This window comes from Ambystoma mexicanum, chromosome 2q (genome assembly GCF_040938575.1).
Source record: "Ambystoma mexicanum isolate Mex_15411 chromosome 2q, UKY_AmexF1_1, whole genome shotgun sequence".
In the NCBI taxonomy this organism is placed as follows: domain Eukaryota; kingdom Metazoa; phylum Chordata; class Amphibia; order Caudata; family Ambystomatidae; genus Ambystoma; species Ambystoma mexicanum.
This window is the reverse complement of record NC_090924.1, coordinates 1,214,079,451-1,214,097,959: the sequence shown is the minus strand read 5'-3', so window position 1 is coordinate 1,214,097,959 and position 18,509 is coordinate 1,214,079,451.

The window sequence follows — 18,509 nt, the reverse complement described above, 5'->3', positions numbered from 1 at the left end:
CCCACACTCTTAACCACCAATCGCACCCGCTGATCACCTGGACAGACTGCATGGCTTCAAACCCTTTCCGGACCCACTCTGACACCACAAAGGGCTAACTCCACCAAGATGCTGATCGGGCTTTGCCGACTTTATAAGCACCTGCTAACCCAAATCAGCCCCCATGGGCTCAACCCCAAACTCACTCACCCACACATTGCTGCCCACCACCAGAACCCCCACCACCCTCAATCCTCTGATCCACAGGGGACCTACTACGAAGCAGCACCCTGTTACATGGAAAGTGTGATTCAAATAAAGGACACAGCACCAGAGCTTATGAAACACCCTCTTGCTTTATTATATCTTAACTGCGTACTAATCTTCGTCTGTCAACTCCTCCCCTTCCTCTTTCGTTCCTCTTCCTCCCATCAGGCTCACGTCTCCGCCTTAAAGGGGCAGAGACTTGTAACATCACCCCCGGACAAATATTCAAATGCCTGGTTTAACATTCTTCAACCAGGCGAGTGGGTTTCCTGATCATGCGCTGGGGTCGTGCATTCTCTCGCCGGGTCCTTCCAGCCCTGGTGACCCGAATGCATCTGCCACCCGATGGCGGGCCTCTTCCGGAGGAGTCCACAGGTCATCCTGCAGCTCCTTTGGTTCGGGATCAGGCTCAGTAGGGAGTAGTTCACAATACCCTCTTTTGATGAGGTGCTTCAACTGCAAACTGTTTCTTCTGACTTCGCGGTCCACATTTTGAGCAGTCACCATGGTTCCTTTGATGGCGACAATGTTCAGTGGTTTCTGTGAATACCTTGCATCTATCTTCCTTGTCATGGCTTGTTGAACTAGGACCTCGTCTCCCATGTGGAAGTCTTTGGGAACAGCTCTTCGTCTCATGTCCGAGTCCGCCTTTGCCCGTTCTTTCCTTTCAGTGTCTCTTCTTATGATTTCTGCATCCCCTTCCTCCTGGCCAGTGGGATGTCTCACCATGCGGGTGTGTACCTCGTAGCATATCATGAGTTCTGCCAGTGTCTTGTTGGTGGCTTCATGTAATAGCCTGCATGGAGCTTGATGTGGGTTGGTGTCTTCTATGTGGGCTCTTTGGATTGTGTTCTTGATGGAAGCCATGAAGCGTTCAGCCATTCCGTTGGCTTGTGGCCATCTGGGGGTAATCCTTTGGTGTGTGGACCTCATATGTTTTGCAAAGGCTGCAAATTCGTGGCTGTTGGATGGGGGCCCATTATCCAATATGATGGACCTTGGGATGCCCCACTCACTGAGTACTTCGTTGAACGTTGCAGCCACTTCGGAGTATGCAGTTGTTGTCATTTTCTTGACAATGGGGAATCTTTAATATTCGTCAATAAAGAGCAAAAGATATTCACGACTCCAGCAGCCCGTAGAAGTTGACTGCTACTCTGTCCTATGCCGGACTGGAATGTGCGTCAGCTTAAGTGGGATGGGGGCTTCTGCTCTTGCTGTACACTAGCATGGCAGGCAGTTCTTAACCCAGCTGTCGACCAGTGAGTCCATGAAGGGGAACCATACGTGGCACAGCCACTGCCTTTTCATGTTGTCCGCTGCTCGGTGTCCTTCATGCGCTGTTTTAATGACCTCTGCTCTGTCCGTCGCAGGGATGATTAGCCGACACCCTCTCAGTAGAATTATGTGATCTTTGACAGCCAGGTCTGTGTGTATTCTTTCCAATCTCTCTAACTCTTCTTTGCACACCCCTGGGTGGTTTAGAATTGCACAACAGTGATCTTTCCACTTGTTGCACGTCAAACTGATGGCCAGCGCCATGGATGTGTCGGCTGCAGACGCAGCCGCAACTGTCTTGAATGATAGTGCAGGAGGAAGTGCATTTGCGGCCACGTAGTTGATGGCGAGACAAGTAGTCAGCCGGATTTTGATGCACACCTGGCCTGTGGATGATGTCATAGTGGTATTCCTGCAATCTGATGTCCCATCTCTCTATCCTGGGTGGCATCATTGTGCGCAGGTTTCCTAAAAGGGACAGCAGCGCCTGATAGTCCGTGATAAGCATGCATTTCTTTCCAATTATGAAGTTATGGAAAATTTTCACAGGCCCAGACTACCGCCAGGCTCTCCTTCTCGGCCTTCGAGTATGTGGAGTCAGGAGCCGACATGGCTCTGCTTGCATATGCGACAATTGAACAAAACCTGCACATCTTAATAATCAAGGAATCTTGGCTCCACCAAGCATCGGGTCCGTTACTAGCTTTGGCCATACCTCCCTATTACAACATACTAAGACCTGACAGAACGCACATCACAGGTGGCGGCGTAGCTATCATAGCCAGGATCAACCTACAACTCAGGCCAACTCCCATTGAAGCTATCATGGCTATCATAGCTTATGAACTGTTACTAGTCAAATTTGCCACAGATAAGAATACCACTATCAATCTTATATTGATATATAGAACTCCTAGTTCAAATAGCCACCGAGAAATAGATATCCCTGTTCTACCCGCACCCATCATCAAACCTAATACAAAATGTATTATCCTTGGAGACCTGAATTTGGGATATAACGACAACCAAGACCACAAAGCTGCAACCCTACATTCAGTTCTCAAAGATATGAAGTTTACCCAAATGGTGAATGAACCCATGCATGCTAAGGGCAGAACTCTGGACTGGATCCTATCTCTAAACACAAGGCTAACTATTGTAGCTATTACCCCCATTGACTGGTCGGACCACTACTGCATCAACTTCAACCTCATGATTGATGTGATTGATGAACCCCGCCCTCCCAAACCCAAACAAATGGACACTTTCGAAACCAGAAATCCTCGAAAGCTCACTGTAGAGAACTTCACCCCCACGCTTAATAAGTCTCGTGAATCCAACCTAGTCACTAGTGACGACCCTAGCACCATTGGAGATTACTACCACAACTGCCTCACTCTCACGATAGACGAAGTAGCGCCTGTCACATCTAAAACATGTTGCACCGACAAAATAACTCACTTTTAGTTCAACGAAGAATTAGCCTCCCTAAGAAGAACTAAACGCTCTCTTGAACATGCTCACAATAAACTTCCCACCCCCGACTCTGCTAAAGCCTTCAAGGATGCTAATAAGATCTATAAATCAGCCATAATATCCCATAAAGCAAATGCATACAATACAAGGATAAACAATGCCTCATCTGATTCCAAAGAACTCTTTGCTATCCTTAGGGAATTAGAAAACCCCACACCCACCACTACCTCGGACAAGGCCAGTAAAGAATGGTGCACCACCATTCAAGGTGCGCTCTCAGCCAACATCACTCTGCTACAAAACAAAATTACTACCAAAAGACGGCTACTAGCAGATAAAAACACCATAACCACGAACTCCTCACCAACCTCTCATGAAAAACTTAAGCCTTTATTCCACTTTGCCCCAGTCTCACAAAACTAGTACTCAACACCATCACCAAACTCAAAGCCTCCAATTGCAAAGGAGATAGTGTCCCAGCTAAACTAGTAAAAGCTTGCGCTGGCATTCTCACCCCCACCATTACCAAATTCATCAATTCCCCATTCTCCTCCAACACAGTCTCAGCCAGCATCAAACAAGCTTGGGTCACCCCCTCCTTAAAAAACCTACATTGAACCCCACAGTACCTACTAATTATTGACCAATAACAACGGTCCCCTTCTTACTCAAAATCATTGATAAAATAACGTACACACAAATCCAAACACACTTAGAACAGAACCAACTCCTAGGAACCAGACAATCAGGGTTCAAGCCCAACCACAGCACAGAAACGGCACCTCAAAATCCAGATGGACATTATCAGAGACTCAGGCAAACTCTGCATCCTTTTGCTGTTAGACCTATCTGCAGCATTTGACCTTGTGGATCACGATAATCTATGTACCTCACTAGCGAACGACTTTAACTTCTCGGATGATGCCACAATGTGGGTGAAATCATTTCTGGCAGAACGCACATCCAGAGTGGCCATAGGCAAGGAAGCTGCCGATCCCATACCAGTTCCCATAGGAGTACCCCAGGGATCATGCCTTTCACCTACACTCTATAACGCTTACACAAAGCTTTTCTTTTCTGCTCTAGATGATATGGGTGTCATCTAAACAAATTTTGCAGATGACACCCAAATCCTCATTCCCATCTCAGGTAACTATGACCAGGACACCTTGGTCATCAACACAATATACACAATCATTCAAAACTGGATGACCGTAAACAGCCTCTGTCTCAACAATGAGAAAACAGAAATTCTCATTGTGGGATTGCCAACCAAAATAGTTGCTCTCCAACCAGACTTCACCTCTATAAACATAGATGGCTCAATGATATCAGTACTCAAGCAAGTAAAGACTCTAGGTGTTTACTTAGACGCCAACCTCACTATGGCCAAATATATCAATTCTCTCTCTTCTGCCACCGCTTACACCTTCAAATTGATAGCGTTAAGTCGCCAATTCCTGACCCCATCCAACGGTATTTCCTTGGCCAGAGCGTTGATAATATCCAAACTGGATTATTGTATTGTACTACTGCTAAGGATCTCTAAGGCCAACCTTAACAAATTGCAACTCATGCAAAACAAAGCCCTAAGAGCAGCATTAGGGATAAAGAAATCCAACCACATAGCAATTACCAGGAAAGATGCCCATTGGTTACCCATTTAAGCTAGAATTATTTTCAAAACTCTCTGTATTACGCACAAATGTCTTACCAAAAAAGCACCAATCTATCTTAACAATGCAGTTCAGAATAAAAAAGCCACCAGCGCCCTAAAATCCAATAATAATCTTCTTCTAGTAGCACCCCACTTTAATAATACCAGAGCAGGGGGTAGCAGCTTCAAAGTCTTAGCACCCAAACACTGGAACTCCCTGCCCATCAACATCAAAAAAGAAACCTCATTCTTTGGCTTCGAAAAGCAACTGAAAACATGGTTATTTAACCAATATTAGTAGCCTGGCAATCCTGCACCAACTGATTGCTTACTAGCCTTATCGCTACTAGGCCTGCACTGTAACTATGTTTATCCTGATTGATGAGTATTACCTAATTAATTGCCTGTAAATATGCTACTCGAATGTGCAACTAACTTCTAAACTGTCTGTAAACACACCGTGATACCCCAGGGTCTGGGCGTGTAACAAATTAAATAAATAAATAAAATAAATATATGTGCCTGGGGTGTGTATCGGCTAGGCTCGTCTGCACCAGGATGGTCCAGAGTCCTACAGGGCTTATGTCCACAATGATTTCTGTGTGCCAGTTGGGCTCAAAGTAAGCCAGGCGGCGTGGCTCTGCCAGGGCTTTCTTGATGGAATAAAACACCTCCTGGCAAGCTGTGGACCAGACAAACGCTGATTCTTTCTGCAGCAGTCTACATATGGGTTCAGTGAGGGACGCGTAGTGAGGGATATAGTGTTCACAGTAACCGGCCATCCCCAGTAATGATCGGACATCTGCTACTTGTTTTTGGTTCCTGTAGGTTGGTGATGGCACTGACTTTGTCGGTGTCAGGTGTCATGCGGTTGGCGGAGAAAATGTGACCAAAAGATTTTCAGTTTCTTCTTGCTGACACTTTTCAATGTTGAGTGTTAGGCAGGCCTTATGTATCGCTGTGCAAGTCGCTAGCAGGGCTGTGTCGTGATCCTCCTGTGATGTACCGAACACAAGTATATCACTGCTGTAATTCAGCGCACCCTTGATGGGTCTGATTGCCTGTTTTATGGCCTTCTGGAAGATTTTGGCAGCAGAGGAAATGCCGAAATTGAGGTGTCTGTACCGAAATAGACCGTCATGGGTGGCGAATGTGGTGATTCCGCTTGATTAAGGGTGCAGTTACAGCTGGTGGTACCCTTGAATTAGGGTGAGTTTCGAGAACATCACAGACTTGTTGAACTGGACGATCATGTCTTCTATCCACGGCTCAGGATGGCGCTCTCTTTGTATGGCAGTGTTCGCCATCTTCATGTCTACACACAAACGTAGTCATACCCCTTCCTTGGGCACGATAACCAAAGGGGACACCCATGGGGTGGGGCCCGTCACTGGCTCGATGATACCATCGCTAAGTAGTTGGTTCAGTTCTCTTGAGACAGCCTCTTGTAGATGGAATCCCACCCTTCTGGGTGGTTGGGGAACCGGACGGAAGGATTCATCAATGTGTAATTTAACAGGAGATCCTTTCCCAGAGTCCCTTGCATAGCTGTGGGAACATTGTCAGGCTCTTCTCTTTAGTGATGAGGTGTTGCCCTGTGGAGGCGGTGTTGATCGTGTAAACCATTTCAGTCCTGTGACTTATCAGTGCGGTCGAGTGGATCACTTCCCCTTCTCGAAAGTGAATGTCAATGAGGCCTAGGCAAGATGCTGTATGGTAGCTGAGAAGGCAACAGCCTTTTGTCGGGCTCTGGATGACATGGATGAGTTGTCGCTTGAAGTGTACAATGGAGTGAAGGGGTAACGTCGCCCCGCTTGGAAGATCCTTGAGTTTGTTTTCTCAAGAGTTGGCCTCTCGGGAATCTGCAGAAATTCCTGCTCCCCCATGATATTGACTGTGGCGCCTGAATAGACTAGAAAGCAAAACTGCCCGTTTTCGATATTGAATGCTATTCTAGGCACCTCTCTTGCTTCCCGGTCATCCTGGATGAGGTTGACATATTCGTCCTGGTATGCTTGGTCGTAGTCGACTCTTCCATGAGAGGGTGCGAACTGTTGTTGTTCATAAGTGTGTGGGGGTTCATCATACTCGTCCTAAAATCGGGGAGGGCTGATCGTAGTAATCATAGTTGTGGGCATAGACTGGTGAGTGGCCTTTTCTCCCGCAGTTGGCACATCTTTGTAAGAGTGCAGGGCAGGCTGAGTGTGGAAAAGCCATTCCACAGCAGTAGCATTGCCTTTGTGGTCTGTGCCCAGTCTCATTGGTCACTTTGTAGGATGTGGCTCCCGTCTCCGGCCGCGGGGGTACTGGTTGGACATCGGCAATGGGTACGGTTCTGTCCTGTTTTGCGTTGGGGGTTTCCGGCATGCAGGCTGCTTGTGCATCGACTCACTCAAAAATTCTCACCAACACACTCACTTCATCAACCGAGAGAGGCTTTTCAGCAATTGTTTCCTGAGGGCTGGTGATAGGCATCCCTCTATCACACATAGCCGTATTGCTTTGTCCACGGAGAATGCATGTAACTGACAATGGGCACTCTTTACCCGAAGGCGGGGAATTAATTTGTCAGCAGTCTTTTCAACCCTCTGCGTGCACTGGTTGAACATGTATCTCTCATAGTCTCGGTTTGGTTCAATTATGAGTTTTCTGTTTAGGGCGGTGATTAGTGAGACGAAGTCTGGTTGCTCTTCTGGAGGAATCGTCTTCACAATGGTCTTTATCTCACTGCCAACCAAGTTATTTAACATATAGAGTAGGTTGGGCGATTTCTCCTCCACCACCGCTTTTACAAAATGGTTAAAGTTCTCCATCCACTCACTCCATCTCGGGCCCTTGCCACCTGAGGGGTCATGGTGAATGGGTGTGGCATGTGCAGCAAAACTGTTTTAGACGTGGGTGCAGGGGTGGTGTCCCTGGGTTGCTCATGGTATCAGGTGCGATAGTTGAGGTACGGGTCACACCCCTGCTCTGGCTTTCTTTTGTGATTGACGCAGCAGCGTTCTCCTAGGGGTTGGGCAGCAGTCTGTGGTCCTTCTCCCGATGTGGGACTAGGGCCTGGCAATTTCCTGTATGTGCGGCTTCCACTCACTATGCACGCATTTCTTATGACTGCTGGTCATTGTGCAAGGACTCTCCTTGGGTTGATGTTTCCAGATTGTTCATTTGTTCCCTTTGGTATCCTGTTTTTTTTTCCTCTAGGGGTTAATGGAGGGCTCTGCGTGGGTGAACATGTCCTGGAAGTTCAAAATTCAACCTCTATTTTTTCCCTGTTGTAGGCAATGGGAGTTCACTTTGGTCAATGCGTTTGTGTCCTTGTTTTTTTCAGGCTTTGCTTCTAGGGAGCAGCTGTCATGTGGAGGAGACCGGCTGTCAAAGGAGCTGTGGCGGTGCATGTTAGTTGTGGAAAAACAGCGTACAGATAATAGACCTGGAATTCACTGTACAGCAACACCTCTCGCCCCCACGCAGAACTGAGGGGAACCGCTGGCAGATTGCCACGCGGTCGGCACAGCGGATGGCTGTGTCTCACACCTTCCTGTGGAGCGCTGCGAGGAGGACGTCTTGATTACTGCCTTCCTCTCGCCCCAGATCATGCGTGGTTGCCGGCACTAGAGATACGCGGGACGCGTATGCTGTCTGGATGGATGGGCGGCGTGATCACCCGCCAGTAATTGGAACTCCGGTGGAGATACGCAGAATGCGTATGCCGTCTGGATGGATGGGCTGTGCAGTGGTATCACCCACCAACTACTGGAACTCCAGTCTTTTGTAGACAGCCTCGTCGTCAGTTGTTACACAGAAAGTGTGATTCAAATAAAAGGACACGGCACCAGAGCTTGTGGAACATCGTCTTACTAAGGGCTTCAGATAAGGTGTGTACCAGGCCTTTTTACACATGAAAATCTTGTAAATAAGACAGCTTTATAATTTTCCTGTGTACATTTACACACACGTTTAGAGCTAGGTTTTTGTGTTTTCAACAATACAGGAGAGAAATAATGAAAGGTGTATTCTGTCACAATGCAGAAAGCTGCCGCATAGTAATGATTTCCATACAGTTTTTGCACACGCCAGCTGGAAGTCACATACATTTTACTCTCTTGCAAAGGGGAAAAGTCATTTTTACTCTCTTAAAATCACATTTACTCTCAAAGTTTAAAAATAGGGAGTAAAATACTCCCACCTCAAAATCTTATCTGGAGCACTGGTCTTAATTTATTTTATCTTAAGTACGTACTAATCTTCTCTCTTCTCCCTTTCCTCTTTCGTTCCCCTTCCGCCAGGCTCACGTCTCTCCCTTAAAGGGGCAGAGATGTGTGACACACCCCACTGTCATCACTGTGCAACTCCACCCTCCTACATCAACACCATCTCCCACCAAACCCTCTGTCAGAGACTAGCGACCACCACCCTCACCCAATTTCCCTTTCCCACCATCACCCTTGTAACCTTTCGTCCCACTCCAGTTAGGGTGGCCAACTTTTTGAGATCCTTTTGCGGAACACTTCCCCACAAGGCAGTGATGACATCACAGCGTCATTCACGTTTGGCCCACCCCATTTGTAATTTAAACAATTTGCTAATGGATCTCAACACTTGGCTCAATTGCAATGCAAATGGTTTGTCCTTGGGAGGTAATGCTCACGTTTTGTAACTGTAAACATGACCATCAAGACCCCAGGAACAAAGCTTTAGCATTGGAACGAAGACAGGTGTCAGAGCGTGAGCAGCAAGCCTGGAACAGCAGTGGCAGCAGCTCGACCTGCAGGCTTAAAAAAGGAGCCGGGGCAGCAGACTCTCCCAGAGAAAGCAAACAACATGCAGCAGCGCTGTGGTGTGTAGATGGCCACTTCAGTTTGCAGAGTGGCTGTGCTGGACGCAGGTTGTCCCGACTGGCTGTCTCCGGAGAGTCACACTCCAGGGAACAAAGCAAGTCGGGACAACCTGCATCCCGCATAGCCACTCTGTGGGACAGAGTCCCTAAATACAGGACCGTAGGCCACAAACCTCCTGTCCTAAGGGACCGCTTGTCAGGCACACCACCACCAACCACTGCAGTCCCAAAGGAAACATCACCCCGCCCAGAAGCAGGCCTAACACCATCTGCAGACATGCCAACCCTCCCGATTTACGCGGGAGTCTCCCAATTTTGAACTGCAAAATATTGGTATTTTTCACGTTCTCTCCCCTAAAATAATTTTAGCCCCAATGCATACCTAAGGGAAAATTTATTTGTCCCGAATTCTCTCATGAAATCTCTCTCCTAGGTGCCTCAGAATGTTGGCATGTATGCATATCTGGCATACTGCAGCCCACAGCCATATTCTCCAGAGTATTCCCCTACCCACTCATACCACTGGCAAGCACACCCAGCAGGGCTTTACGTGGGCTGGGGCCTGCCGAGGCTGTGCCCCGGCAGGCTCCGAAATTTCGTTTTGAGGCGGGGTCTACCAGGGCCCACTAATCTCCCCTGGTAGCCCCGGCCACTACACGAAAAGGCATTTTTTTCTACAGCCTGAAGCTCTCGCTCGTGTGCGAGAGCTTCAGGCTTCAGAAAAAAATGCCTTTCAACCATAATGGTGGCGCTGCACCTGCGAGGCATCCCTTTAATCAAGTGATGCACGTGGGCCGGCGCCACCATTATGGAGAAACCGTGAGGCCACTGGAAGCAGACGCCTTGCTTTCTAAATACTGAAGCTCCCGCGGATTCGCAGGAGTTTCAGTCTAGAGGAACAGGGCCTCTGCTTCCAGTGGCCTCACCCTTTCAGCCTTAATGGTGACGCTGCCCCTCCCTAGCTGGCCAGGGGCAGCACCACCATTAAGGCTGAATAGGCGAGGCGCTGTCCCCTGCCAGGCAAGCCTATACAAAATAAAAATAGAGATCAGCACCCTCTCCCCTATAATCTCTACAAAAGGCTGCCTGGCAGGGGTGCCAGTAGCCATTTGTTGTATAATCTTGCACAGATGACAGGAGGCGTGGTGACAGGCTGGATGGCTTTTATTACACAATTATCAAACTGCCATCAACATATAAATATTGCAAGGACTGAGGGCTAGGCAGGGTTGCCTAATAATAGTTCCTGGGCTGAGAGACAGGAATGTCCAACTTAAGTAATGGCCCCAGGCCCAAATCTCGGAGGAACCGGCAGGACGCGTCTTGCCGCGTCCTCTGGTGCTCCCGTAATGCGCGCGAAGCGTGCGGGGGTGGTCCTAGCCACCTACGCGAGATCTCGCGAGAGTAGGGTACTCTCGCGATATCTCTACACACCTCCCTTTGATAACGAAAAAAGAGGTTCATTGCATAACATAGTCAGTGTATCTCACCGGTCTTCTGTGCTCTCTTCTCGGCCGGTCACCCTTCCCAGTGCGATCTTCCTGCTGCTCCTGTTCGGGTTCTGGCAAGGGTGATCCCGGTTCCATCTCTGTTTCTTCCCTTTCTTTGTCGTTTCTCTCCGGCTCCCGTGGTTCCCTTCGCTCGTTGTCTATTCCTTCTTCGGCAGATGTTCTCTCCGGGGGTTCTTGCTCTTTCTTGTCTCTTCTGATATAAGGCTACTCTTTCCAGATTCCATGTGCGCCCGTGCTCTGTGCGGACATGATTGGTTCCCCTGTGGACCACTTTGGTGGGTCTGCTGAACCGAGAGCCTGTGATTTGGTCCTTTTTTGGTAGTCTTATTTTAACCCAATCTCCCCCTCCAATGTCTGACTCTTGCCGGGTTCTTCTTCTTTGGTCACTCCATGTTTTCATGCGTGCCTTACTGTTTTCAATTCTCCACACCACTTCTGACATGTCCACGGCTTCATCTTCTCTTACTTTGGATAACCATGGTGGTATGAGCGTGGAGGCTGCATTCCTCCCTCTCAACATCCGAAACAGAGATATTTGCGTTATTCCGTTAGGGGTGAGTCTGTGGGCCGCTATGGCCTCCTTGGTAGTTTTTAGGGGGTCCATCCCCGAAGCCGTGGCTAGTTGTATGGCTCCCTTAATGAACCTGTTGGCCCTTTCAACAAGCCCATTTGCTTGGGGGTGGTACAAGGCTGCCTTCCTTTGGCCTATATTGTTCTTTCTTAGGAATTGTTCCATGTCCCGTGAGATCAGTTGCACCCCATTGTCTGTTACCACTTCCTTGGGGAGGCCTTCTCTTTGAAAAATTTCTGTGAGGACTTCAATTACCGTCGCTGTGGTAATGTTCGGGACGAACTCTGCCTCGACCCACTTGGATAGGTAATCAACCAGCACTATGCCGTACCGATGTTCTGGTGCCATCGCTTCCAGAGGTCCTATAAAGTCTATGCCCACTTTTGACCACACCGCTTCTGGTATTTCTGTGGGAATTAGGGGTGCCTGTCTGATTTTCAGTCTCTTGTCACTATTGAGGCACTCATGACAACGCTCTATCATGGTGCGAATCTCTTGGTCCATGGACGGCCACCAGTAGGCCTCCCGGACTCTGCGCCGGGTCATCGTGTTTCCCAGGTGACCAGCGTGGGCTCTGCATAGGATGGTGCTCCTCATGCCTATAGGTGGGATTATCTGGTCCGTCTTCATTATGATTCCTTCCGTTTCCGATATCTCTTCGGCTACCTTCCAATAGGGTCTCATACCTTCCGGCACCATTTTTTCCCCTGGCCACCCTTCCTTGATCCACTGACGGATTTTCGCCACGGCCGGGTCTTTCTTGTCCTCTTCCAGCCAATGTTTCTCGCTGAGTTCCATATACTCAGGTGCTTTTATGTCAGTGATCGATGCTACTATGCATTCTCCTCTTAGAAACGTGGTGGCCTTGTCTTTACCTTCGGGCAATCTAGACATGCAATCAGCCTGCGAATTCTTCCACCCCGATATGTGCTGCACTTCAAACGTGTACTCCTGCAGTTTTGCTGCAATGCGTGCCAATCTGGGTGTGGACACTTTGGTACCTCCTGGGCTGAGCATGTGGATGAGGGGTTTGTGGTCCGTCACCAACTTGAATTTCGTGCCCCACACATATGTTCTAAAATGTTCTACTGCCCATGCGCACGCCAACATTTCCTTTTCTATGGTGGAGTAATTTTGTTCCGCCGAGGACAAGGCCTTCGAGGCAAAGGCTACCACATGCTCTGTGTCCCCCTTCTTCTGCGTAAGGACTGCTCCTAGTCCGTATGCACTGGCATCTGTGGTGATGACTGTATCCCACTCCGGGTTAAATGGCTGTAAACATGGCGCTTCCATGATGTGCCGTTTTATACTTTCAACCGCCTTCCTCTGGGGTTCTTGCCACGAGAATACCGAACCCTTTTTGAGTATGTCACAGAGTGGTGCTGAGGTTTCAGAGAACAAGGGGATACATTTAGCGTAGTACTCTGCCAGTCCCAAAAATGATCTTACTTCATCTTTGCTGGTCGGTTCTGGTGCTTCTATGATTGCATGCATCAGATTTTGTTTCGGACTTATCCCTTTTTCAGAGATTTTGTACCCCAGGTACTCGACGTCTTTCACTTTAAATGCACATTTTTCATGGCGTAGTCTCACCCCTGCATCCTGCAACTTGGTCAGGACCGTTTTCAATGTGGCGTCATGCGTTTGTTCATCGCCTGCATACACAAGGATATCGTCCTGGAAATATGCGACATTTTTGACCTTTCGTAACAACACATCCATCATGCGTTGAAACGCTGATGCTGCCGACGATAACCCGAATGGCATCTTGGTGAACTGATAGGTGCCAAATGGTGTAATGAACGCTGTGAGGGGTTTTGACTCTTCATGCAATTGTATTTGGTGGTATGCGTTTCTCATATCCAGTTTTGAGAAAATCTTGGCTTCCTTCATCAACAAAATGAGGTCATTTATGCTCGGTAGCGGGTAGTTGTCGGTGATGACTTCTAAGTTTAAGCTGCGAAGGTCTATACACACCCTTAACTCTTGCGAGTTCGGTTTCTTTATCAGCACTACTGGACTCAGCCATTCTGACGCTTCAACTTCTTCAATGACCCCCTCCGCTCTCATTTTGTCCAGCTGATCCCTGAGAGTGTCTCTTGCGGTTGCTGGCACTGGCCGCACACGATGTTTGACCAGGACGGCATTTTTTTTTTAGCATTATTCTATGGACAAAGCCCTTTATGTGACCCGGCTCCTCCGAGAAAAGTTTTGGGTAGTCACTCTTGACTATGGGCCCATCCCTCGCGCAGACAGACAGTACCTGGTCTTCTGTGCTGGGGTCCAATTTGATTTTGAGCTTGTCTTCGTCGTCCCATCCCAGTACTGCTGGGCCTTCGTGGCTGAAGTAGACTCTGGTGGTGGTTTCTCTTCCTTTAAACTCCACCTTCCCTTTGATATATCCCAGCAGTTCAACTGACGCCCCTCCAAATACTGTGGGTTTGTGGCGTGTGGTGAGAACTTGGACCCTTTCTTTTCCGACCATTTCCTTGTATGTTTGCAGAGGTATTATGGTGAGATCCGATCCAGAGTCCGCCATCACTCTTGTTTCGCAACCGTCAATTTTGATTGTGCAATGGGGTTTTTCTCTTCTTGCCCTTGTGCTGTTTACCATGATGACTGTGGGTCTCCCCTCATCTTCTGAGGACGATTCTTGCTCCCTAGTGTGATCAGTGTTTACACTGGTGACTTTCTTGTTTCTCCACCGACATACCACCGAAAAATGGCCAATGCGTTTGCAGATTGAGCACTCCTTATCTCTAGCTGGGCACTCCCTATCGAATGCCAGGTGTTTCGTGCTGGTGCACCTGTGACATATCAGAGGTTCTTTCTTACCTCCTCTCCCCTCTCTTGTGTCCGGTGTCTGTCTTTCTTTCTTTGAGTGAAATGTGACAGCTTGGATTTCCGCAGGACCCTGGGTTCCCTCGAGTTCTTTTCGTCTTCCCGCGGTTTCTTCAACCGCCCTGGCAATTTCGATCGCCTTCTCCAGTTGTAATTCTTTCTCCATGATGAATTTATCTTGAACTTTTCTGCTGTTGGTGTGGACTGTCAACATGTCGCAGATGAGGCTCTCAGCATTGTTGCCGAAACTGCACAGCGCTGCCAGTTCTCGCAGCTTGGTGACGTAATTGTCGACCGGTTCAGATATTTCTTGTCTGCGAGTGTAAAAGCGTATTCTATGCAACACTGTGTTCTCTTTACTGGCAAATCTCTTCACTATTCTCCTAACCGCCTCCTTAAAGACGTCATCGTTGTCGCCAGCCACCGGGATCGGGGTAAGACTCTCAAACACCCGCTGTCCTTCCACTCCCAGGGCATTAAGTAACATAGCCCTACGCCGTGCCGCTGAAAATCCTGCCCCTCCTAGAGCCTCTAAATACGTCGTGAACAGGGGTTGCCATTGCGGCCACGGAATTGCCGGTTTACAGGAAGGGGGGTGGCGGCGTCGCTCCTTGCATGTTCCCACGTGGGTTGTAGTGGTGATCCTCGTCGCCAAATTATGTTGTATAATCTTGCACAGATGACAGGAGGCGTGGTGACAGGCTGGATGGCTTTTATTACACAATTATCAAACTGCCATCAACATATAAATATTGCAGGGCCTGAGGGCTAGGCAGGGTTGCCTAATAATAGTTCCTGGGCTGAGAGACAGGAATGTCCAACTTAAGTAATGGCCCCAGGCCCAAATCTCGGAGGAGCCGGCAGGACGCGTCTTGCCGCGTCCTCTGGTGCTCCCTTCTTCTTCTTCTTAATTAATGAACACGTGGGCGGACCCACGCAGGCGCTTCCCCATCCAATTGGATGATGTGCACCTATCCACTATTCAGCATTCAACCTACGTAAAACTCACAATTCCTCCCACCGTCCTGTCTGCCTCACAAAATCCAACAACACACTACTCCTCCTCCTGCCACTCACCCCGTCACCTCCCAACAAAGCCTTCCCACTCAACTCAGCCACACCTTGCGCAGACAATCGAACCCTCATCAATTCTCTCTCTACAGCGTATCTCTCACACCTAAACAGAAAATGTTCCACAGTCTCAGGCTCTCCACATACCGCACATTCCCTCGACTCTCGTTTCCCAACTCTAAACAGATATTCATTCAGCCCCACATGCCCTATTCTCAATCGATTCAGCATTACCTCCTCCCCCCTCCTCCATTCTAGACTTCCCGGATCCACCTTTACTGACACTTTCTCACGAATACCAAACATCCACCTACCTTTTACCCCACTCACCCACTTCTCCTGCCACTCATCCATGATCCGCCTCACCATCACTACCTTTGTCTCATCCACACTCAAAGGCAACCTTACATCAACTGCTTCCCTTCTCATACCCTCACCCGCCGCCAGATCCACTAACTCATTTCCCAGAATGCCGCTATGACTGGGGACCCACGCCAAATCCAGATCCATCCCCCCACGCACACATTGATCAATCTTTCTCCTGATATCCAAAATCACATCCTTCCTATCTCCATCCCCTGCCACAATCGCCTGCAACCCACTCAATGAATCTGAAAATACCACTACTTTCTCAAACCTCAACTCGCATACCCTTTCAATCGCCATTGCAATCGCCACCAATTCAGCCGTACAAATTGACACATCATCCGTCAGACGCCCCACTTTATACTCCCCAGTGCTTTCCAAATAGTACGCCATTCCCACTCTTCCAGACACCGGATCCTTTGAACCATCCGTGAACACCCTGCACCCTTCTTTCTCTGCCACATATGCCTGACCCAAATCTTTGATCTCACCCCGCAATCCTCGCTTCTTTGACACCACACTCGTCAACTCCAAGCACACCTTAGGAGACCTCATCATCCACATCGGACACCTCACCAGATCCATATCTGTCACAACCATCAACTCGTCCACACCCCACTGCACCCCCTTCTCCCACATGTGAAACCCCAAAGTGCCCCCTTTCCTCCTCCACCGATCCCCATAATAGTCAAACCTCCAATTATACCGCAAACATTCACGTACCGGATGAGCCACACTCTTCGCACTACACTTCACCCACCACCTCATATTCAACACATCCCTTCTCAATCCCAATGGCATCTCTCCCACCAGTACCTGAACCGCATTCATTGGAGAGGACCTCATCACACCCGAACATACTCTCAACGCTCTCGCCTGCACCCTATCCAATCGTAACTTCTGACTCTTTGTGAAACCCACTGCCACCTGACATCCAAAATCTAGCACACTCAAAATCAATCCCTTATATAACATCCGTAAACACTTCTGCTGCGCACCCCACTCTTTCCCAGTCACTGCCCGCAACAAATTCAACCTGCGTTTACACTTGTCTATCACTCCATTCACTTGCACGTTCCAATTCAACTTTCTATCCAGAATCACCCCCAAATATCGAAACTCTTCCACACTTTTCACCCTCACACCTTTCAAAACCAAATTCAACTCTTGCTGCACTCTTTTCCTTGAGAACACCATACTCACACTCTTATCCACAGACACCGAGAAACCCCATTTCCCACACCACTCCTCCATGCGTACAATCGCAGCTTGCAACCGTCTCTGTACCAACAACAAACACCGCCCTCTTACCCAGACCACACCATCATCCGCAAAGAAATCCACCTGACACCCACATCCTGCCAAAGCTCGAATCAACCCATCCACCATCGCATTAAACAACATCGCACTAATCACACTTCCCTGTGGTGTCCCATTCTCCATCTTCCAAACTTCAGACAGCACCCCCCTCACTCTCACCTGAAATGTCCTATCTGCCAAAAATGCTTTGATCCACCGAAACATTCTTCCCTTCACACCCATCTCCAACAGTCTTACTAACAACCCCCCCTTCCATACCATATCATACGCCTTCTCCAAATCCAAAAAGAACGCTCCCACCAACTCTCCATCACATAGTGCCTCCTCCACCCCAGTCACTAATCTCACTAATGGATCAGCCACCGACCGATTCCTCCTGAACCCACTCTGAAAGTCACTCAAACATCCATTCGACTCTAAATAAAACCCCAGTCGCTCAACCACCATCCGTTCCATAATCTTACACAGCACAACAGTCAACGCAATCGGTCTATATGACTTACATTCTGTAGGAACCTTGCCACCCTTCAAAATCGCCACAACAATCGCTCTTTTCCACAACTTTGGCAAAACTCCATTCTTCCAGATCTCATTAAACAACGCTAATACCTCTAACTTACATTCCTCAGGCAACTTCTCCAAAAATACATACATAATTCCATCCACCCCAGGGCTAGACCACTTCCCTTTTCGAATCGCTCCATTCAACTCTGTCATCGAAAATGGAACCTCATATTGTTCCTCCCAAGGTCCAACATTCGCCACCACCTCTCTCGTCTCCTCCTCTACCACACCCATTCGTATCCTCACCTCTTCTGGGAAGTTCCTCGAACTGTGAACCCCCGCAAAATACTCCCCCAACAAATTCGCCTTATCCCCATCCTCACTAATCACCTCCTCTCCTTTCAGCAACACAGACATACCACCCTGCGACCTCATTAATCCGGACATCCGTTTGAACTGTTTCGAAACCTCACTCACACCAGAAGCACTCCCCAGAGACCCACAATAGCCCCTCCAATATCCTCGCTTTCTTTCTCTAATCACTCTCTGCGCCACCGCCTTAGCCTTCTTATATGCCATCAGATCCACCAACATTCCCGTTCTCACCGCTCTTGCTCTAACCTTCTTTCGTACCGCCACTGCTCTTGAACATTCCACCGACCACCAAGGAACCTCAATCTTCCCACCCTTCCCCTTCTCAACCTCCGGAATTGCTGCCACAGACGCCGCTCTCATTCCTTGCACCAGATGTTCATTCCATTCATCCATTCCTCCCTCTCTTCCCCTTGGAACAATCAAATCCCGACACACTCCTTTGTACACCTCCCAATC